Here is a 24568-nt window from a genome sequence, read left to right on the forward strand (position 1 = left end):
AAGCACAATCTCTCACAAGTCCTTGATGTGTGGAATGGGCAGTAATCAGACACATGCTAGTAGAAAAAATAGGAATAAGAAGACACATCAACTATCCAAGGTGATTGAGAGTATGACAGAGGGAGGAGCTGTAGGATACTGCACATTATGTGCTGGGAATTGAGAGGATTCTTAATCATTAATATCAAAACTCCATGCCCTACCTGACTCACTTCTGCTTCCTTTCTCCTGATAATAAACAGGCTGAGAACCACAGAGCTAAAAAACAGATTTTATTTTATCTAATCTAAGAAGCTATCATTTGTAGGATGCATCACTATTTTATGTACTAATATAAAAACAGGGGGCTGCCAACTGTAATTATGCCCTGGATTGTAAGATATATTCTGATTTCAGAGATGTGCAGGTTTGTTTTCAAGTGTATTTTAGAGTCAACAAAGCACTATGCATGCTGGCAAAGATCCTCTACCTTTGTGTTAAGTGGTGGTCATCCTGAGGTTTCTTGGATGGAACAGCTGGGGCCAGGAATGTTACCTGTCAAGCCATCCTCACTTACATTAATATTTAAATTTTTTAAATTAGAGTTGACATTCAATATCATTTTCTAGTAGTTTCAGGTGTATAGCATAGTAGTTAGACATTTATGTAATTTATGAAGTGATCCCCCTGATCAGTCTAGTAGTACCTGGCTCCATACATAGTTATTACAATATTATTGACCATATTCCCTGTGCTGTACTTCAAATCCCTGTGACTATTTCCCCCTACTAATTTGTACTTCTTAATTCTTTCACCTTTTTTACCCAGCCCCCCAACCACCCTACCCTCTGGCAATCATCAGTTTGGTCTCTGTTTCTATGAGTCTGTTTCTGTTTTGTTTCTTTATTTTGCTCTTTAGATTCCACATATAACTGAGATGATAGGGTATTTGTCTTTGTCTGACTTATTTCAGTTGGCATAATACCCTTTAGGTCCATCCATGTTGTTGCCCACTTCTAATTGATGTTTGTCCATTCCTATGTTAAGTGTGGGTAGAAGCTACTTTGAAATATTTTGCTAATTTAGTCAACCTAAATAAATCTGAGTACAAGACAGTCACTTGCTAAATCAGCACAGCTTAAAACAGGTTTCTTAGCCCTTCTCCCCTTCCAACTTACTGGCCCCACTAAGCTCTTTCCATGTGGTCTGGTATTAGTGGAAGCCACAGAGCTACACTGTATTATTCCAGTTTCCTACCAAAATATTTTCATACATATTTAGAAGTAAAAGGGCATCAATGTCTGCAACTTACTCTCAATGGTTCGAGGGGAAAAAAAGACAAGAGAATGGGAGGGTATGAGAGATAGGAAAAATGTGGTAAAATGTTTAAAATTGGAGAATTTGGGTAAATGACAGTTTTTTTGTGTGTGATGTTCTTGAAACTTGTCTGTAAGTTTGAAATTATATCAAAATTAAAAGTTACTAAAAATATAAAAGGCATAAGAAAGAAATATTTGCATGACATTTTGAGTTTACATTGTCCTCTCAGCTTTTACGAAACTTCTTATAAGACCATAAGAAGAATTGGGGATGGATAGGTCAGTCAATGTCCTCCATTTGACACATCATTCTTAGAGTTCAGGGCTAAGAAAAAGTTTGTGCTCAATTACATTAGTTTTCCCCAGCACATCTGATATGATCTTTACCTTCTAGGCTGCCCTTGCTCTTTGAATGGTTTAAATGTATTTATGTCTTCTATCGTAAGCCTCCTTCAATTCCTTATGAAATGGAAGGAATATAATAATATGTAAAGAGTACCCGCCTTTAGTTTCACTGTGTTCTTGCCGTAAGTTTACTTTTTTAAGTTCACTTTAAGTAAACTTTAAGTTTCCTGTGCTTCATAAATGTAGCAGCAAGTAGAACAGTTCTCTAATTGCTTCTTCCTACTTCCTTTAATTTCCTTTCTCCTCTGCCTTTTTTTCTTCCCCTGGCTCTTCCTTCTCCTTTCTTTTCCATTCTCTCTCACCCTCCCTTTCCTTGGCTCCATCCTTATCTCTTCCTCACTCTCAGAGACCTCCATTCTTTTCTCATGTTGCCACCATCTCGGCCAGGCTTTCTCTCCCTTTCTCTCTACATTGCCTGCTTACTGAAGTGGAAGTGTAAGAAAAGGAGTCAGGGAGTTGGAACAATCAAGAAAAAAAAAAAAGGTAAATAGCAAAGGCCAAGGCTAAAAGAGAACATTGGGACCATTTAGTCTAGTCTTTCAGCCAATCCATGAGTGCCTCCTGCTTGATACGTGTAGCGTGAAGCTCTCACGAACTCAGGACAGTGACGATGCCATAGGAAGCAAAGTTCTGTGGTTGTTCTTTACGTTTGTTCCTGGGTCTCTGAATACCACCCCAGCCAGTTCCTAAAATTCACCTTTCTAACAGTGGAGCTGGGAGCCTGCGTCCATTACTTTGGTCAACAGAGAAAAACTATTTTCCTAATTCTTTGATTAAGCACAGAAAATCTTTAGGTAGATGAAAGATATTGTTTTTCATCTTAATTTCCTAAAAATAAATATTTTCCAGGTTATCAAGAAAATGCATAAAGCAACAAGTAAAGTACAAAAAAAAAAAAGACAATGTACATTTGGATTCAGCTAAATCACATAGCTATGAGCGTGTTAACTGGTAGAGCTTCCATATTCGGGATGGATTCTTGGTTGAGAATCCAGGTTCTATTCTTCTTTTTCTCCATTAAGCTCTTAGTTTTTAGGTTTTCTTCTCTTTATAGGAAAGGACACAAATTCAGGTCAAAAATTATAGTGACATCCAGGGCTTAAGGAAATAATTGGTAGAATAATAACTTAATTGGTTATTTCCTAACCAACCATTCCTAAAAGAGAACATGGGGGCTGGATAATTATATGCTGACTTTTTGACTCTTAACCCCCGAGAGGACTTTTCCATTCTACTGTGGAAGTATTTGTCTCTCAGCTGTGGCTTGTCCTATGGTTGGTTGTACTGTTCGGGTTGGAAAGCCCTAGATGTTAGGAAGTTCTTCCCAACATTAAGAAAGAATCCAGAGTGATCGTCTTCCACTGAACTTAGGGCTACCCCTTGGAGTAACAGAAACCAGCACAAGTTTCTCTATCACATAACAGCCCTTCACATGTTTGAAGATGGCTATTGTGCTGTCGCTGAGTCAACCTTCCACTAAGAAATGCCCCAGTTCCTTCAATCATTCTTTTAATAACTTGGTTCCTAGAACCTTATCCAGCTTATCTGTGCCTACTAGACAATGTAGTTTTTCAATATGTCTAAGTATATACCTAAAACTGAACACAATACCCCAAAAGTGACATCTTGTCTAGTCCAAAGGGACACAGTTAGTTCCCAGCAGTGTTTATTTTAAAGCAAACTAAATTTTTGGACTATTTTAAAATGTCTGCATCCAACTGTTGTGCCCATATTAAGTCTGAAATCCACTAAAATCTTCATCTTTTACTATAAGACTTGATATCATTCTCAGTATTTAATTGTACTTCTGCAATCGATTAAAAAAAACCATTTATTTTTGTTAAATGCGTCTTGGAGCTTTAAGACAGTGTTCTAGCCCATGGAGGCCATGTTGAAACACTTGCTGGTCTTGAGGGCCAGAGACCAGAACAGGAGCAGGAAAACAATATGGGGAAAGCATATCTAGTGGTCCAGTGACCACTGGCCCACGCTGGACTACTTCTATTCTCAAAATGTAAACTGCAGTTTATATACTATATCTTCAATATTATATATGTATATTAAATATATATATTAAAACACACGTAAATAGATTATTGTTGTGAAGATGCATTCAGTATACAAGAATGCGCAGAAAAATGGGAAAGCCCATACTCCCACCTCCTCTCAGATGTAACCACAGGCATCGTGTGCCTTCCGTTGATGTAAGTGCGTATGTTTGTACACATGTATGTATTTTTAATACAAATTAGGTCATACTAAAATTACTTCTCGGTGACTTTTTTCCAACTTAACAATTATCTTGGTGACCACAACAGAAGGTATACATCTACCTCATGCTTCCAAACTATTGCATAGTATGAGTGTAACAATTTATTTAACCATTTCTCTTGGATGGTCATTTGTGCTGTTTCCAACTTACTATAGACTCCACTGCAATGACTTCACTTTTCTCTGCAATTCCGTAATACCTACAAGTGTTTCCCCAGTAGAGATACTTTGAACCAAGGGAATATGCATTTTAAAAGGTGTTGACACAACCTCATTATCATCCAAAAAACATGCACCATTTTTCATCCTCATGAACCTAGGGCTTTGTACCAAGTACTAATGTACCAAAATACTTTTCCTTATATAAAGAACTATTGTTTTAATTTTACTTTGCAAACGTATATCTAAAACAAACAAAACAAAGATATTTCTTGTCTTTCTGACCTATTCCTTACTCTAAAGACTAAGTATGCTTGTGCTCAGATAGGCTCTTCTTCTTGACAGCTGAGGGAAATCCCCAGATTAAAGCCTGTAAGACTTTTAGCAAGGGGTACATTCCAGCTCTCCACATCCCTGTGGAAGACATCACGGAAGCCAAGCGGAGAGATTTCAGAGTGCCTGGATATCCCCTCTGAGATGATGACAATTCTTTACAGGCCCTTGGGCACAGGCCCAAATGCTTTCCGGGTTTGTCTAATCCTCCAGAGGAGATTAAAAGCAATGAAGCCAGCATACCATGACCATTAGGAGTTTGGCTTCTGGGGCCAGGCACTCTTTGGCTGTGAGGCTCAGCTCTTATTTGTAAGCACTGACCTTGGCCACGTTATTTAACTCTTCTTAGGCCAAGTTTCTCTATTCATACAAGAGGAATAATCATATCCCAACCTCAGAGGGCAGTTGTGAGCGTTAAATGAGATATTACGAGGAAACCAGTTAGCGTAGTTGAAGGCAAAGAGTGAGCTCTCAATAAAAGTTAGCCATTACCATTACTACTAATACTAATACTCCAGCTGCCACTACTAAGCCCTTATTCCTGTTCATTAAAATCAGAGTCATGCAAGGACTTGGACCTCACAGGAATAAAGTCATGCCCTGTTAGCTCACCATGATGGCTCTTGGGATGACAAGCCCTTTCCCACTTGCAAGCTCCTGGAAGCCTAAGGCGACACCAATCATCTCCTCATCTTTCTGAGCTGGTACTTTGAGTGGTAAATAGCAGCATTCCAGAGCCAGTCAAGGGTCTGAATCTTCTGCCTCTACCGCTCATAGTTAAGTGACTTCAGTTGCTGCAAATCACTTCTCTGGGTTCAGTTTGCACTTAGGTAAAACGGAAGTGGCACCAGTATTCCTTAGAGTTGTGGTGAAGACTAAATGAGCTAATACATATAAAGCTTTTAGAACAGTGCCACCTGGTCGGGGCTCAGAGAGTATCAGCTTTTATGATTATATGGTCCGAGGCCGCTTGCTCTTGCCTTTAAAAGGCTGACCTCAAAGCCATCTGCTTTGGGCAGAGGGTGTCCGCACCAATAGCCAGTTTCCTTTTTCCTCCAAAACCCAGATACAGCCGTGTAGTACCTCGTCCTCACCTCACTCGGAGGTGCCCACTCAGGACCTCTCATGCAGAGGCAGTTCTTTAGGCGGCATGATGCCAAGTTCCAGAAAGATCCTGCAGGAGGCCATGATGCGGTAATTTCCTCCAAGCCAGGCTTCCGGCCAGGCCCACTGTGGTTTTCATGAATGCTTTGCGAACAAGAAGGAATGAGGCTGCAGGACGACACTCTTACAATTCCCTGCCAAGGGTCGTTGAGGAAACATCACTACACACAGTGCAAATGTGAGGGAACAGAAGGGAGTGCTGTCGTGGGACCTCCCGGTGATTTGTACGGATGAAGCAATGCTGCCCAGCTTCCCAGAAGATACCGCCTTCTTCTCTTACATGACAGGCCAGGGTGAAAGTGCACTGGGACCTCAGACTTGGGACATACAGCACGTCCAACAACTGTACCGAAGAAGCTGAGGCCATGTCGGGAGCCTGGACCGGAAGGCAAGGCAGGAGCCCCTCACCTCTCCCTTCTGGCATGCGAGAGGAAATTGTCCAGAATACTTCCCCGTCTAAAAGGAAAAATTAAATTTACTAGTCTGTACTTTGGTAGTGACTAACCCTCGATTTTCCATGTCTCATTGTGCTGACTCAGGCTGTGGTTGCCCATTCATTTTAAGACTCTGAATGCAGAAGGAAGGAGAGGCTTGTCAGTGTCTGAGCCTTGAAAGCAAGGCACTGTGGCCTGTTCAGGTGTGGTCTCTTACCACTTGCTGTGCCCTCAGGCACCTTGCTCTCTGTCCACTATTTCAGGGACTTCCTGATAAGGATGTGACTGAGCCTGGAACTCCCAGGTTATAAGTGCCGCACCCCAGTGGAATACCTGGGTCTATGGGGTAAGTGGAAATCTCTCTCCCATCTGGACCAGCAAGTGCCTTCGTTCTGTTCTCTTTTATGCTGGGCTCTGAGCACAATACCTGAGGCTCCCTGAGGCATATCAGAGAGGTGAAAACCTAATTACACATATCATTTAACAAAGAATAAACAACTGAGAGTGTCGAAAGCCAGGTGCTCTGTGCCCAGCTAAACAGGAGGATGACCCTCCTCTCTGATGTTACAATCAGAATGACATTGCCTGTGGCTTATGCTCCTCCATTCTCTCAGCGAACCTAACACCACAGAGCAAGTTGGGACAGAGAAAAGAAAGAGGCTTACATTCCCTCCAAGTGCCAGGCACTGTATTCCACTCTTTAGATCTAATGTTTCATTTGTTTCTCCTTATCATCGTAGAAGTATGGCTATTTTTATTCTACTTTCTATGTAAGGGGATTAAAGTTCAGAGACGGTAAACTATTTGCCGGAAGTCATACAGGTTGCAAGTGAGGGGACCAAGATATGAATTTAAGTCTGTGGGCTCCAAAGCCCACCTATACCGCACCAGTAAAAACTCATTAACATTTTGCCTCTTCGTAGTGAATCTTACAGAAGCCCCTCCCTTCTAACTGTACACTAAATGTAGATTTCTCCAGCACTTCTCCCCAGCTAGGAGCTCTGATGCCATTAAACACTCCTCTTCACTTCCCCATGGTATCTGCCCAGCACGGTTTAATCTCTATAATTTACAATCTAATCTTGGAAGGGCTTAAAATTTGTTCCTTTAAAACACTGGCTGCGACATGTGGAGAATTGTAATGAAGCCTCTACATGGGCTTCATAACTAGATCTGCTACACTCAAAGTCATTATATTGAAATGACTATAAAATTCACACTATTCAAATTCTCCAGAAGTGATAGTTTTATTTAGAAGTGAGCAAAGCGATGATTTCATAGGCCCCGATGCCAAAATCTTAGCTCAGTGCTTCTCAAATGTTTTGTTTTCAGGTCCACTTTACAGTCTTAAAACTTATTGTAGAACCCAAGAGCTATTGTTTAATCTAACTTATATCAATCAAGATTTACAATTTTAAAAATTAAAATGGAACAAAATTTAAAGTATTTATTCATTAAAAAATAATAAACATAATATATGTTAACATAAATAACATAGTGAGAAATAACTATATTTTCCCAAACCAAAAATATTTAGTAAGAGTGGCATCGTTTTACATTTTTACAAATCTCTTTAATTTTTGACTTAACAGAAGACAACAGAATACTCCTATCTGATTCTGTGTTCAATCTGCAGTGATATCAAACGTCATGCAGCTGAGAGGCTCTTCGTAAGCACCCAAGAGGAGGAGAGTGAGAAAGGCAAAGAATATCTTAACAACCATAGCTATAACCTTGTGGATCCGCCCTCCCGAGGAGTGGGCTATACTTTGAGAACCACTGTCTAAGTTCAAAAGTGTGATTTTTCTTGCGAGTGTCTCTCCACACGAGGAATATCTAAAGGGCTATAATCTTGATACAGGGAGTTGGTGAGAGTGGGGGTAGGTTTCAGAGTGATTTTAGGAGCAAAGCCCCTGAGACAAGTGTGGGCACATTCAAACAGCACTGCAGCCCAGAGGTGCCACCCAGGTATCTGGCTGGGATGATGCACCTCAACCCTCAAGCAGGGCCAGGAAGAAGGTAGAGTGGTACCCAAATCTCTGCTGCCCAGAGCGCAGGCAGTGTCTTGAGTTGGGCTGCTGGGAGACCATGGTTCTGTAGAAGAGGTGGGAGGATCCTGCTCAGGTGTGGGGCCAGAGGGCATCTGAGCCACAGCCTGATATCGCAGTGGCAATTTGGATGGCTGCTCTGCCAATAATAACAATGGTAATCACAACAATATACTACTAATAATGGAAGAACTACCATTTGTTGAGCACTTTGAGCCAGGCAGTGTGCCAAGCACTTGACATAAATCATGTCATTAATCCCTCACTACCAACCCTTTGAGGTAACCATGACCGTAATCTTTTTTCTACTGACAAATAAAGCAAGGAGAGAGCAGTTGAAATTACGAACCAGTGTCACACAGCTCCTGTGGCAGCTGAGCCAAAATTTGAATTCAGGCCTACTGCTTCCATTGGATGGAACAAAGAGACAGAGTGGGCACTCCGTTCCCTCTCCAACCAGTGTTCTGGAGACTTCAGAGCTCAGTTGTATTGGGGTCACTCTGAGGGAGGTGACAGCTCTCCTTGCATGACCCCTTAGTTTCAGCCCCCTCCCCACCCAGTTCTGCCTTTTAAGCTGTCTTGCCATTGTGGCCACCGACCAGGAAGTCTGAGGGTTGGCACTCCCCCCTCCAGCCCATCTCTGAAGATCCATAAGAATTACACCTCTTCAGAGCTCTGACTTGGAGTCCTTTGGAGCCCTGTTCCCTAGCAATCCATCTGGCATAAGGCCACCTCCACATCCCGCCCCTTCTGAGCTCAGTGTCCCAGGGGTACAAAGTTTATCCCCAAGTCCCTGAAAAAAATAAACAGGGAGATTATGCGAGAATTCTCTTCCAAGGAATTGTCGCTTCTCCCCAACCAGAGGCTCTAAGGACTTTGCACAAGCTTTTAATTTGCGTGCAGACAAGCACAAAAGGCCCAACCGGATATACCTGTTATTTCCCAATGACCCGAGAGCCCAAAGTTTACGTTAAGCCTTGGGTTACAGCTCGGCTTGCACGCAAGGCTCCAGGACTCCTGAGGGCAATTAAGAGGTGGTGGTGGAGAGGACAGAGGAACAACTCTGAAGTGACAGCACATAATTTAATTCCCCCTAAGCTTTCCAAGCATGCAGACTGTTCCCTTTTTTGTCAGCGTATAACCTAAGTGATTTGTTCTACTCAGGCAAGAAATGTCTAATTTAAACCATATTGCAGCTAAGCCTGTGGTGAGGAAAGGGCTCCCTGCAGCTTGGCTTGTGCGTGGTTAGGCTGGATGGCCGCTGAGACAAAGCAGACTCCTTGTGGCCCCTGGTTTTCCTCCCCAGGTCATGATTGGAGAAACGTGCATTCTTGGGCTTTAATCAGTGCGCTCACTCTTCTGTCTCGTGCTTCACCCCTCGTGAATGGGTTTAATTTTAGTAAGAATGTTTATAGCAGAGTGTTGGCTCGCCGTCCCTAAGGTCCTGGGTTTGAATTACAGCTGAGCCGCCAGTGGCTGTGGGACGACAGGCAAAACTTTTAAACTTCAACCGCTGTTTTTCCTTCTCTGAAAAATAGCTGGGAGGGGTGCAGATTGGCACATCTGAGTGGAAAGCGATCTGGTTTAGGCAGGAGATCTCTACGCCAGCCCTGCCTGCCCCTAACTAGCTGCGGATCTGACAAGAGGGATTTTCTCTCGGCGTCGATTTTCTTATCCGTAATAAGGGAGTCGAACGACATGATCTTTCCAGTTCCTTGAGCTCCAAAAGACTATGTATGTCCCAAATCACTTCCACTTTGGCAAAATAATAATAAAAGCTATTATTAAAGTAACTATTACTATTATTCTTACCTGTGATTCTCTTTGGGAATTCCAAAAATTTTACTAGCCGGGCAAATTTTTTAAAAATTCTTCTTTAAAAATACTGTTATTGGCCCAACTCAAGTGAAACCAGAATGCTAGCCACCAGCACCCTCCTCTGCACCTCCCCTCCCCCCATGGTAGGATTTGATATGGAGATTTTGTATCTGTCTCATTCTCCACTGCCATGTCAGACAGTGAAATAGTTGCCTTAAATACGGACCCACATTTCAAGTCGTTTCCTAGGTCAGAAACACCCCCTCCCTTTCTTTGTTGTGAAAAATTTCTCCCTTTTCCCTTCCCATTGTGGAATGACTTGTTTTCTCCTCCGGGTCCCTTGAGCGTTTTGCACTATTATTCCATTGACTTCATTCTATCTGGTGTGATTTTTGGTTTCACATCCAATATATCTCTGCTCAACCAGCCCCTCAGGACCTGGAAAGTAGGGACTCGGTCATCTGTGCAGCCCAACTTCTCTGCCCTCCTTCCCTCCCTCCCCCAGAACCTGGTCTACATTCGATATTCATGGAAAGATTAAAGTGTTGGACACTGTGAATTTCATCACAGTGGGATAAGAACGCTCTCTGGTTTAGAAGTTTACAGCTGGGCTGAGCAGCACCGATCCCCATCCTCTGCCATAGCCCGGTTAAGCTGGTGATGAGGGGGGGGCTGTGGGCTTGGGGTGCTGTTCTGGGGCCCCATGAGCATATACCGTGGGGTCCTGGAGAAAGATGGCAGAGGCTGGTCTAGCCTCACTTGCTAAGAGGGCCAAATGCCCCTGTTTCAGCCATGCTTAGAAACAGCTGGACGAGCTTCCTGTCAACATGTTCTGTAAATAACATCCATCTCAGATTACTTAGAGGTTTTCTGAAACTTAAAAAAAAATTGCTACTCAGTTCACCTGTCCCAGGCTCTTCCTTCCAGTATATGGCAGCTCCCACATGAACATTTTCATTTGCCCTACTCTTTCTCCAAGGTGGACCCTTAAATGCATCTATGCCTTTATTGCCTTTGAAATAAAGTCATGTTCAGAGGCAGCGAGGCCTATGTGGGCTTGTCTTTTTCTTGCTGAATGGAAATTCTAATTTAAAGCAAAATCCTTGATTTTTATCAGGTAGAGATTTTGTAGAAAATTTGGATTTTCACTTTAAAATAAATGAGGATTTGACAAGTTAGCCTTATGAAGAAAAGTTCAGATGAAGTGTTTTTAAACACATTGGTAGAGAGTAAAGAAGAGCTATGTTATTGAAAAGGTGATTTTAGATTCTGCAAAGCTTTTATAAGGCAAACGAACAAACAGAGAAATTTTGTCACAAAAAGCAGCAAAAAAATAAAATAAAATAAAAATAAATAAATCAGGTTCTAAAATTCATTCTTGATTGATGCCCTCCCAAAGAAGATGGAGTAGTAGTTGCTGCAAATTTTGAACAATTCCTTCAGAAAAGGATCAAGTTGATTGAAAAGCTAAACATGTTGGTAAAAATATTGCAAATATTGGAAGAACTAAAAGCTAAGAAAACTGTGTCCTGGGAGATGCCTTTTTCTTAAAATATGTGAATTATCTCGCAAAGATATTAGAGGAAGACTAATCTGTATAGTTGTCGCATGTAGTCATTAACAGTAAGAAAATTAGGAATTTTATTACTCCCAGGTTCACCAAGAGCTGAGAATTTGAGGTCATTTATGGTGACCAGAAGAGACTATGTGGAGAATACAATGGATTGGATGGTAGCTGTGTCCTTTTTAAGTCTCCTCCTCCTCCTTCCCCTCCTCCTCCTCCTCCTCCTCCTCATCCTCTTCCTCCTCCTCCCCCTCCTCCTCCTCCTCCTCCTCCTCCTTCTTCTTCCTCTTCTTCTTTTTACATTAAATAAGAGTTCAATTTAATATTCAGTTGAAGAAAAGGCACTTAATACTGTAATTTCTAAAATATAATTTATCTGTCTTCCCCTGTGTCCTTTTTCTGTAATAATTGGAATAAGCATGACAAATACAATTTCACAAAATAGTCTCAGAGTGAAGAAGAGAGCTAGAGGAGACTGAGATGGGTTAAGTAAATGCTTGAGAAACAAAGCAGATAAAATCTGTTTGCTACCAAAATTGCAAATGGGGGAGCAACATTCCTCAAATGGAGGGAAATGAATAAAATCTCAGGTCCCAGAGGGTAGAGACAGCTAAACGCTGACCTTTTCCCTTCTTGCCTGCTGGAATGCCAACTTAGAGAAAAAAGAAAGGTTAGGGGTTTCTTTTCTTAATAAGACATCTCAGAAATGATACTGAACACAGTAAAGCTGGCTTTTAAAGATAAGACGGGGAATAAGAAAGGCTGTGGCACTTTGAAGCTGGTAGCTGGGGAAAGATGGAGGAAGAAAGAGGACTTTTGGTTAGGGTGGAGAGACTCCAAGTGTTTAGGACAAGAAACCAGAGAGGGAAATAAAATTGCAACACAAATGATTCGCGGGGGGAGGGCCGCGATGGGGGCATTTCCCTTTCTGATCCTGAGAAGGTGATAAGGGACATTTTGAGCTGAAGAAAGTTGTAGGGGAGAGAAAGGAGAGCCAGTCACCAGGAATGCCAGGAAGGTATGTGATATTTGATCTTATACTCTCCTGCAGTAATGTCTACAACAATTATGACACTGTGCATGAGTGTCCCTTCACCTCTGTTCTAAAAATCCCATTAGATATTTGTCTGTTTCATCAACACCATGTTCAATTGTCTTTGTTTACAGAATTCCACAAAACAACTTGCAGTAATGGGAGGCTGCTAGGATGTGACAGAGAGAAGCAAGGCCTTCCCTGAGTCCCCCGGGCCCAAAGGTACTTCTTGGAGTTTAAAATCTTTCCTTAGAGATGAGCATAGTGAAATGGGCAAAAACATTTATATTAGAATAATAATAGCACCAACCACAGCCTCCATGTCAAACTGGCTTAAATCCACTGGCATAATTGGCCTAGAAAAATCATGAGTCAGGATGTTCACACAGTGGGTTCCACAAAGTCTGAAGGGGAGGGAACAATAAAGCCAGAAAATCAGTAGAATAATTGCGTGTAACGTAAAAAATGTTCGTCGCCACGACTGTTAGAGGGGGAATAATTTGCGCCTGTATAAATATATGATATTCTTCTACATATTTTGTCCAAATGTGTGTTAGGATATCTGAAAACAGCTCCAGACAAACTTCAGCCTCCATCTTTTACCCTAATGCAGTGGTTACATAAACAGCTAAATGTATTTAAGATTCTCCTCTGAGTCCTCATCTGAGGATCTTAAATACACAAAAGATTTCCCAACTTATCACCACACACATGTGCTGAGTTAGGCAATGTTCTTTTAACTCTGAATTGTAAGTTTCTTCATGGCAGTAGTCTTAGATTTCATACAATATTTGCAGCAAATAGTAAAAGAAAAACAAGAAGGTATGATTTGTGACCTAGAAAGAGCAGCAACAGCTTTTAATTTTCATTTATCCCTGTGTCATATGATATGTTTCAGAAACTCACTTAAAATTGAGAAAATAAGTCATTCCTAATTGTACTTAAGTAAGGAAATGGCTCATTTATGAATCTAAGAAGATTAGAGGATCTTTAGTGTGTTTGTTTAGAATCTATGCCAAAATTTTTTTTAGAGGCATAAACCTGGTTTTCCCTTTTCCTTAAAAAAAAAAAAAGAAAATGGCTAATAAAACCAAATGTTTAAATAAAAAGAAAAAGAGGCCTTCACATGCAGTTATACCACTCAGGGATCTCGACTTAGCTCACCTCTGCTTTGAGTGTGGGTTTTGCACTTTATACTGTAATCCTCTGGGGTGAATCTTTTTTTTTTTTTTTAAATAAATATATTATCATATTATTGGAGTCTCAGATGACTCAATATAAAAAAAATGAAATCGTTTTCAACTAGCCGTTTGAATTTCCTTAGAATTCCATTTCCACGGGTTAACTTAAGAGCTCTTTTAAAAATGAAATTCTAATCATGTTGCTTGAAATCCTTTAATGTACACCCAATGAATTAACAGCAGAATCCCAGCCCCTGCTCTGGCCTTCCCCTTCTGGGACATCACTAACTCTGTTCATGTGCTGCTCTTCAGCCACAATGGTCTCCTTGCAGGGCCTCAAACCTCACAGTTTCTGGCCTTGCTGGGTTTTTTCTTTTTTCTTTCCTTTTTTTTTTTTTTTTTTGCCTGAAAAGTTCTTCCCAGGTATTCACATGGCCGGCTGCATCATATAAGTCTTCTCAGAGCATGATTCCCTGACCTTCCTTTCCAGGGCAGTTCCCAATTTTCGTCCCATCGCTATCAATCCTGTCACCCTGACCCTTCTAGCTAGCATCCGTCGCAATCTGCTTATCTTGTTCCGTGATTATACCCGTTTTAACCACTAGATTTTAAAACTCTTGAGAACTTCGTTTCTCATATTCACCATTCTCTCCCCTCAGTGCCAGGCACACAGTAGGTGCTCAATAAATATGTGTCAAATGAGTGAACACATGATATGGCATTGATCTATATCTCTGATTTTCTTTCTGGGTTGTCTTTGTCAAGTTTTGGTATTGATTTTAGGTATTAATTACTGAGAAGGAGAGGAGGGGTGAGGGGATGAGGGGACGGGCTTAGAGAACCAAGGACTGAGCTCTGGAGCACTCCAGGATTCAGGGTTCACGTAGAAGGGGAGGAACTAACAGATAAGTCTGAGTGGGAGAAGCCTGTAAGGAAGAAGGGAAACCAGCAGAGTATATTATCTTAGAAGAAAGAGGGGGGAGTGTTTCGACGGTGGTCAGTTCTTTCCACTGCCTCTGAGAATCAATTAAGATGGAGACCGGGATGTGTCCATTAGATTTGGTGACATAATCAGTGATCTAGAAAAGAGTAAGTAGGAGTCAGTGATGGGGACTCACTTGGAGTGAGTGAAGAGTAGGTGAGCTATGAGAAATTGGAGGCGGAGATAGACAGCTTGTTTAAGTTTTGCTGGGAAGAGAGCCTGTGAGAAGCAGCGTGAAGGCTAGAGGAAGCGTGGGCTCAAGAGACGGTTTTGTTTTATTTTGTTATCTTCGATTTGTTTGTATTTTAAGGTGGGAGATGACAGAGGTTTTGTTTGTTTGTTTGTTTTTGGTATTTGATATGTTTTGTTTTTAATGCTGTTGGAAATGATCCAGGAGAGAGAAAGAGATGATAATGATGATGCAGGAGAGAAAAGGGATCTTGCAGGATAGAAGTCCTGGAGTAGTTGGGCAAATGTGGTTCAAGTAAGACGCTGACCATTACTAGGTGTGTGAACTCTGCCACAGTGAAGGAGGAAGGCAGAGAAAACAGGTTCTAGAATATAGTGCATGTGGGGTGTGTGTGTGCAGTGATTTGAGGTGGACAGACGGGAGTGCTGCCCTATGTGGCTTTTTTGTTTTTTTTTTTAAGTATGAAAGAATGACATCAGCTGGGCACATGAGGGGTGGGGGAAGGGATGTGGTAGGGTTGAGGAGAAATGAAGAGATTGAAAGGGATTATCTTGAAAAGCGGGAAAGCAAACGAGGTAGGGGTGTGGGGCAAACGTGCAGTGCTAAGCGTTCCATTTGAGTTTTATCATCATCGGTTTGAATTGAGAGAAATGGATTTGGGGATTTTCCCAACACTTGTGGTGGGAATGTAAATTGTTACCATTTTTCTGGAGGGCTGTCTTCATCAACCCAGCAATTCTGTTCTAGGAATTCATCTTAAAGATAGCTAGACAAGTTTGAGAAGATGTATATACAAAGATGTTCAACAGAGTATTTATAATTGATTGCAAATAATTGGAAAGTACCTAAAAATATTTAACAATAAGGAATAAGATAAATAAATTATGAGTTATCCATACAATTAGATATTTTAAAGCTATTAAAGGCTACATGTCTACATTTGTTGATATGGACAGGTGCCATAATAAGTAATTGAGTGGGAAAAAAATCCAGTATTTAAAGCGATACATAGAGTAAGAACCTGTTTGTTTGACTCTGATGCGGTTTGCTGCAGAGTTCTCAGCCGGTCCTACAAGGCGCTCTGGAGCTAGGATGGCCCTTTGGAGTCATCCAGAATCAAAGCAAGGGCCCAGGGAGGGAGTGAAACCTTGAGTGAGGCAGATCCCTTCAATGGAGGGCACTCCCCAGTGGCTATCGGCAGCCAACAGTCCCTATAGCTGAGGAGAATGAGTTCATCTGTCCTGAGGGGACATCTGGATGGCATACCACAGCATCCATACACACCTGCAGCCCCCAGTCTATATTTATAGAGATAACCATAATGTCTCTTCAGGAGCTAATGAGATAATGGATATGAAATTGCTTCATAAACTGCAGTGGTGTGTTGTTATTCACTATTGTCTGTTATTCGTTCCTATCCTGCCTTCCTTCACCTTCCATAGGCCCGAATGATCCCATTTTCTCTTTCTCCCTAGGTTTATTCCTGGATCATTGACACAGAGTAGAAATCAGAAGAAGCAAGGAAGAATTTTTAAAAAGAGACAGTCTGGAGCTTTTGCTCAACCTGTGTACACCCCTCAGTGGGTCCAGTCAGTAGCTCGGGTCCTCTGCCTCACCTACATCTGGGCTCAACTCCTCCCCAAGAGGACTGAGTAGGCTGGGATGTCAGGGTCAGGAAAGTGAAGGACTTGAGCCCCTCCTTCCTCCCTCCCCGGCCAAGACATGGGCCCATGGATTATCCTGGGAACTAGAGCAAGGAAGAAAGGAAAGCCAACTCTGGCAACAGAATTTCACTGCGGCAAGAGGAGTTCGTGAGGGAAAAGCCAAACCCAAGTGAAAATCTGAAGCATGATTCAGTGAGGCCACAGACACCCTTGTCATGGAGAGTCAGACAAAGGGAAAGCAGAGAAAACAGAATATTTTATTGAACTTTTTTCTCAGGAGAATTTTTTTTTTTTTTCGTGGAAAGCTGGTAAACATCTCTTTAAAGAATGCGTGTGGTCACACAAGTTGAAGGAAGGTCTGAGCCAATTACCTCCCCGCCCCCAGATGGTTTTACATGGCAGTGGATAGGGGAGTTAAAGCTCCCAACCCACACCACAGGCCGCCCTGGCCCCACTACTGTTTTTCCTCTGCCACTAGCTGTGGGAGAGTGACAGCTGCTTTTCAGGCCCAGCGGAGGCCTGCAGCCTGATTGACAGGCACTGGAGACTGAGGTTTGTATTTCCCTAAGTGCCGAAGCTACCCCATCTCTCTTATGGCTCCGAACCACTCAGAAATGCGAACACAACAGACATAGGGGTGCCTGGCAAACAGTAGACCACAAGTGAGCAGAGAGAGAGGAAAAAAACTCAAATCCAGTCACAGAACAGAAGAAAATGATCTCCCTTTCCAGAAACACTCACGAGGATGATAGAACACAGGCAGCCCTGTTCTGCTCCCTCAGCCCCAAATAAAATACTGGTGTCATGGGACTTTGGAGGTTATAGGGCCGGAGCAGACGCCTGATCATTTTACTTATTCCTTGAACCGAGGTGATGAGTGCTAAACATGTTTATCCTGATCGTAGTTAAAGTGTATGGTTAGGTGCATCCAGACATGGAATCTTAGACCAATATCAAAAATCATGGAAACGTGGGGGAACATCCACAACCACGTTCCCATGATTTTTAACACAATAAAACAATATATTGAGTAAAATCTTAATTTTGAAAAACAAAATAAAGAACCCTCAACTCCTCACATGAAAAGATCAAAGTGCCAGATACAAAACGTTAAATGTTTCTCTTGGTGATGAGATTTTCTTCTTTGTACTTTTCTGATTTCTGATTTTTTTCTCTACAACGATCATATGTTTGTTTCTACCATAATTTGAGAACTAGAACTCAGAAATAGTTTGGTCAGATGAGCTGGTATCCTGATTGTGAACATTTCTCCACAAATGTACATTTATATGCATATGTGGTACAAATACAGTGTGTGTGTGTGTGTGTGTGTGTGTGTGTGTGTGTGTGTGTGTGTGTTCCAGAGCTCTGGGCTGCTCTTTCAATATCAACCAGGATCCTTTTTTGTCTCTGGTGAGCTCTTAAACCCTGTGTAACCTCAGACCACATTTCCGGATGGACATTCACCTAGTACTTTACCCCGCCCCCAGTCTTCTACCAAGGTTTCTGGCAAGTGGCCACTCCCGGTTCAGCTCCAATAGAGCCATCAGAGACCCTAATTTCGGTCTCCACTGTTACTCCCTGGGGTGGGAGAAGAGGGTAAAAGGAGCAGCGCCATGATTTTCTGACCTGCAGCTTTGATTATAAACTCTTTGGCGGCAGGGCTCACAGGTGGTGCCGCATTCAACAGGCTTTAGAAAGGACACCTCCAAGAGCTGCCCCTTAAACTGATAAGCTCCAGGAATATGAGAAAGGAGAGACTGTCCGATGAGCACCCTCAGGCAGCCGGTACCCAACTGAGGGAGGAAGCAGGGTCTAACTGCCTGATCCTCCAGCCTCGAGTTTGCATCCTCACTTTCAGAGGCTTAGGTTTCTTCTGACATTAACTGCTTCCTTTCCTCAAAGGGTAGTGTCATCCCTTTTCTCTAAAGAGCAGTTGAGACAGAACGGTGCATGAGGCAAAGGTTTGTATGCTCCTATGTCCCTCTTCTTTTGCATCCCGGTGGCCCTCCTCCCGTTCTGTGGTTATTCTCTTTGTAAAACCTCAGATTCTTAGCTGCCATGCCAGGGTGTTGTCTTTGGGGGCTGAACTCTAACCATCATCACATATCTGTAAATGATTAATAAGTAATGTTTGGTTAATAAGTAGCATTCGGCTTTGATATTAACAGATTTTGAAGCTAGACACAGCTGGTGACAATTTAGTGACACCAGGTCACCTTAGTTTTTTTGAGCAAGAGCTTGAAGGAGAGACCGAATGCTGCCAGATGTCCCCAAGCTAAAAAAAAAAAAAAAAAAAAAATACATAGCTGGGTGCTAAAAAGAACCCTGGATGATTTGCGCCTGCACATACACACAGCAAAAGATTTCTCCTCTCTTCGGATGTCACCTATATTGTCACCTCCTGAGACCCTGTGGGTCCATCGCATGGATTATGATGCTCTGCCATTCTTCACATCCATAGAACGAGAACATTTTCTAAACTAAAAATCAGTGTTCATTGGTTGGCTGTGAGTCAGAAATTAGGAATGCCCTGGAAAATTGTTTCCTCGATAGTGAGGAATCAAACAGCACTCCCTACAGACCATATCTGTTCAGCCATATTGAATGACTCACTCGGTGATAAGTGCTCCCAGGAACTGGAGTGACAGAGAAGAAAACTTCCTTCCTCATGGGGCTTCACTTGCGTTTCAGGGTATTTTGGACAAGAACTCCATTCTGGCCAGTGCAAGTTATAAGTAAATGTTCGAGCTTGCTCAGCTGTGGCAGATGGCTCCCTGATTCAAGCCCTTCCTAGCACGAACATCTCTGATTTTTGGCCTCCCCTCCCCACCCGACCCCAGCTCTTATCCCTGTAAGAATTGGAGTTCTTGCTCAGAGTTCCATTAGTCAGAGAAGGGAAGTTCTTTGGCTTGCTTCCTCCAGCCCCTACTCTTAAGTTCAGTCCAACAGGAATCCTCTCCAGGCTTTCCTGTTCACACAGGACCTTCTTCATTCAGGCCAAACTTTCCATTTCCATGCTTCAAATTTGCTCTTCTCTCACTAGTAGCCTGGCTGCTTCTAGAGAGTCTCTTCCTCATCTTCCAATTGTTCACAATGTGCAACCATCTTCCAGGTTTCTCCTCATTGTGCTCTCCCTATTATATATGAAGATCCAGAAATGTCTTTATTTACATTAAATACATAGTATATCTAGAGGGACTCCTGTCTTCAATGGAAGAAAAAGAGGTATAGGGGCAATATATTTAGTCCATTTATCTACAAAGGTTAACCTTATCGAAGACTAGTGGGTAGGGACGGGTAGGAGAAGGTCCCAGCCCAGAGCCACCATCTCTTCACAGTGTTTCTCTTTGCTTTTCAAAGCCCCTGCAGAATGATTGGTGTAGTACATTGCTTTCCTCCTCTGAAGACAAAAAAGACTCCTCTTTAGCAAAATCAGAGAGTTCACAAATTATCGTCCCCATTCCCTTTCTTACCCATGTGGTGGGGCATCTGGCATCTCAAAGGGCTGCCAATCTGCTACCAGGGGAGTGGCCATTGCTCGGAATAAATGCCTTCATGCCTTCTCCTTTCTCACTCTAGTGCCTTCTTCATAGATCAGCACCCCTTCTCTTCCCTTTCCACATCCTTCCTCTTCCTTCTCTTAGGAAAGAATGTTATATTTTATAGGCATCTTGTCAAGCATCTCAGTATGAGGTGGGGAACAGAACTATAACCAATAAAAGATGACAAATTTCATTGTGCGATTTAGTTCTTCATAGCAGTTTGTCATTCTGGCGCCTTTTTGTTTAATCAGATGCTTTGTCAGAAATTATAATTTAGCTATTTGAAGAGTTATGAGTAAATGGCAAACAAAACCCCTTCTTCCCTGGCAGAAACATTTGACTTTTGATAAACTTTCTAGCAGTTTCCCTAGAAACCTGATAAAAGAAAATAAAAATAGCCCTGGTTGGTAAACTCTAGCTGGACTGAGACAGCTGCAAATACAGGTTGGTGGCCCTATCTCTGGGTTTCTCTTAGTGCAGTGACTCTTATAACTGGTATGGCCCTGGAGGGACCACAGAAGCTATACCTATGGAGTTTCTCCAAAAGATATGAGCTGCTATGGAGTATGGGGCTGTCGACTCAAGGTGACTTCCCAACCCTCCTGATGCAAGCCTCATTTCTTCACACCTACGTCATCACCTGGGAGCCAAACATAATAACTTCTGACCTCAGTGTGAATGGCTTTGTGGTCTCGAAGAGGAATACTAGACGTGCCCTGCTGGCGCACTTTGCACTCTGGCTATTCCTTCTTCTGAGTTTAATGGTGCCCATGTTCCGTAGAGCCCTAGAAGACTTCCTCGTGGGCGTTGCAGGTGATGTTTTGACTTTCAGTGGTATGAACAAGGACATTTGCCTGTGAAGCCACCTGCATAGGGTCACAGACCTCTTTGACATTCTGATAAAAATTAAAGATTTTTGTATTATACAAGGTTAGTTTTACACAAAACTTTGAATATAGTTTTAAAAGGTTCATGTATATCCAACAAATGCCCACCCCGAAGTTCATAGATTGAGAATTCCTGCTCTAGTCCCACCCCATAATCTACAAGTGAGGTTTTTGAGAAACACCACAGATAAGAAGCAGCCTAGCAAAGCTGGATGCTGGAGGGAGATTTGGTCTTACACACAGTGTGATGCTGTGTCAGGACCAGCCCTGGTAAAACCCATCCCCAGAGACACATGTTGTTTAGGAAGAAGCAGGCTGAGTAAGAGAGCAAAGACTGTCCACTAGAGAAGCCAGCTCTGCTGAGAGAACCCACTCAGAATCAGCAGCCATAAAGAACAAGAGTTATTTTATTGGCTGGAGAGGAGAAAGAACATGAGTAGTTGGCAATCCAGGGACAGTCAGAAAGAGCATAGACAATGACCAGGGGTCAAACACAAATGACATGTGGGAGAGTTTGGCAGAAGCATGGATCGTGACCCAGAAGTAGAGAAATGATAGTCAACGTAGTAGAAAGGCAGCAAGAGGTGAAGACCAAGATCAAGGGCACTATAGAACTGCACAAAGAAGTCTGGATTATTTCTGAGACCCCGATCCGAACTTTGACGAGAAAAATCACTGGGGAGGACTTAAAGAAGACTGGATTTCCAACGTAGTGGGTAGGAGCATTGCTTTTTGGGTTCTTGCTACAAATAGGGTACTTTGATTCACCAAGAAACAAAAATGAGAAAGAGCCCTTTATGATATGTTTTGGCTTGAATTCGCTGGTAAAACATGGCAGGAGTCAAACTGGTACTCCAGGTAAGTCTCCTACGGCTGTTGTCTGGGAAACGCCAGCTGTGCAGCAAATTGTCGTAAATCTTTCTGAACCTCAGTTTCTTCGTTAAGTACCAAGGTTTCTTCCAATGTAAACATCTGATTCTATGACCAAATTGGCAGGCCGGAGTTGGGCTCTTTCAGCTCAGCACATTTAAATGAATCATTTCTGAATTGTTGTAATAAGCACTATCCTCTTCACTCAAGTATTCCCTTGAGGAATAATTTTTTTTTTTTTTTTTTTTTTTTGGAAAACTGGGTAAGGGAGGATACAAGAAGCTATAAGGAAACCTATAAGAGACTAAAACACATTTGCTATAATTAAGAAAGAAAATGAAAAGGACAACAATCAAAATTGGAGTTGTGATTCAGGTTGGCTGATTCCAAGAGCAGACACCACCAGTGTTAGGGCTCATAACTAGAAGTCTAGACGTGAGGAAAGCCTCAAGGTTGGCTAATTCAATGGCTCCGTTCTCACTTCCCCATCATGCACAGTTTTTTGTTCAGCTTAATTCTCAGGCTGGGGTAATATGGCGATTGCAGCAATATGGCCAAGCTTGACATTGGCACATAACAAAGTCCAGGGAGAGAAACTTTCCCTTCTTTTGGTTCTCTCTTAAAGATGGGGAATTTTCCAGAAGCCCCAGAAAACTTCCCCTTGAATCTCATGAAAGCAAATTGGTTCATATACCTTTCCTTAAACCTATCACTGACAGGGGTGATGAGATAATGCTTAGACAATTTAGGCTCACTCTAAAGGTACAAAGACTACAATGGGAAAAGGGTGATTATCTGAAAAATAGCCAAGATTTGTTGAATTCATGAAGTAAAAACTGGATGCTGAACAGGCAAACAGTAGTGTGCCTACCACATGCTGTATTTCAAAAGTCTTACAGCATTGTTTTCAAAATCATCTTTTGAAATACATTGGGTGCATGACTACGCTCTGCATTTTACAAACGGAGTAATTAAGCTCAAGGTCACATGATTGGGTTAAAGCTCAGGACAAAGACTTTACTACTCAGAATCCAGGGCTTCTTCAAGTACATTGCAAAAGTTTTAAACTCTTGGCTTATTCTTTTACCCAGAACACCTATTTCTGGGTATTATTATAAGGAAATAATGAATGGGAAAATAGGAATAGAGAAAAACATGTTTTTACATATATATACTGGGATAAATATATATAAAAATTTCCCTCTCTCTCTCCCTCTCATATTTAAGTGGAAACAACCTGAGAGCCCAATAATATGTAATTACTTAAATCAATGATAGTACATATACGCATTGAAATATTATATGTTTATTATAATTATACTGTAGAAGAAAAGACGGTGGCCTGGAAAAATTGTCACAATATATTGCTACACAAAAGCAGAGTAGGCTATAAAACTGTTGTGAAAGAAAAGCAGATCTAGATGGATGAAGAGAGATACACACACGAACCTTTCATCATTCCTTATCTTTGTGTAGTGGAGTAACAGATGATTTTAATTTCCTACTCTGTGAGAAGTTTCCTACTTACCTCTATCTTCCAAATTTCTTTGGTGAGAAAATGAGAACTTTATAATCAGGGGGGGACATGTCTGTTAGTTGTAAACAAATATTTTTAATTAATTTTTTTTTTTTTTACTCGAACGCTGATTTCCACACATAGCTGCTAGGTCCCAGAGGGTTTCATAAAGGATTTCTGGAAGTAGAGTGCGGAGGAATGGCACTAGCCCTCACCATGGCCCTTGCAACAGCCTCCTCAGACCTGTCCTCAATGCTGATGAAATCTTAGAGTAAGAAACATCACTTGGGAGGATTCTAAAATTTCTACCCTGAGCTGCCTTCAAAGAGTGGTCATCATATCTATGGATGATGAGTGAGGCACAGTAGAAACTTTGGGGGTATTGGGGAGAACAAAATGCTACAGATTCTTCTTAAGGCAACACTTATGATAATAGTGTTATTTCTGATGTTTAAAACTCGGTGCCTCATAAATATTGGGTAAATGAAGAGATATTATGTTGAGAAAAATAATTTGAAAATATTAAACAGAAAAAAAAGAAAATATTAAACCGTGAAATTACCAACTTATAAATACTCAGCACAATGCCCGCTACAAATTATATTATGGTAAAGGACAGAATGACTCTCATACGTTCTGCTTTTTCTGGAATCATTCCTGGGTCTCCTGACCACCCAAGTCTTGAGGAGTTTTCCCACATTTATTCCAGCTGTCACAGAAGAGAAGCACTTTTTCTTCTGTTGACCTTCTGGCCCCCGGTGACTCCATCTCCTGCACCTATGAAAAGCACCCAGGAAAGAGCAGAACCAAAAAGCTCACATTTTCAGTCTCAAAAGTAAAACCGGAATGAAAAAAAAAAAAAGCCCAAAGCCTGAAGGAATTTAAGAACCAAAGTTATTCAGGGCAGATGCAAAACTGAAGTGGCCCACCCACCCCACATTCTTCAAATAGGTGAACGTTGGAGGCTGCCAGGTCCTGAGCAAGTATCGTTAAAGAAGAGCACATCCAAGGGAACCCACTGTCTGCTCTGCTTTGAAGACAAACAGCCCCGTAATTAGAAACAGCTTTATTCACATGCCAGATGTCCATGCTTCGCTTCCAATTATTTTCAGAAACACCATAAAGGACCATTAGTGACGGTGTGAAATGTCTTTTTCTTTTAAAAGAATCTGTTCGTCCTTATGAGTTCAGTCTGATGTGAAGATT

General features: G+C 41.9%; 1 long non-coding RNA gene across 2 annotated transcripts; it reads left to right on the forward strand.

Annotated features, from left to right (window-relative positions):
* Window positions 1–908: 908 nt before the first annotated feature.
* On the forward strand, window positions 909–24224 carry LOC107519647. 2 transcript variants are annotated; one of them, XR_004951928.1, is made up of 2 exons: window positions 909–6410; window positions 16356–24224. It is a non-coding gene; the product is annotated as an uncharacterized LOC107519647 (long non-coding RNA). The 2 variants fall into 2 exon arrangements; XR_004951927.1 differs by lacking the exon at window positions 909–6410 and adding an exon at window positions 11759–15000.
* Window positions 24225–24568: the final 344 nt, after the last annotated feature.

Source organism: Rousettus aegyptiacus, unplaced genomic scaffold (assembly GCF_014176215.1).
Source record: "Rousettus aegyptiacus isolate mRouAeg1 unplaced genomic scaffold, mRouAeg1.p scaffold_m13_p_7, whole genome shotgun sequence".
Lineage (NCBI taxonomy): Eukaryota > Metazoa > Chordata > Mammalia > Chiroptera > Pteropodidae > Rousettus > Rousettus aegyptiacus.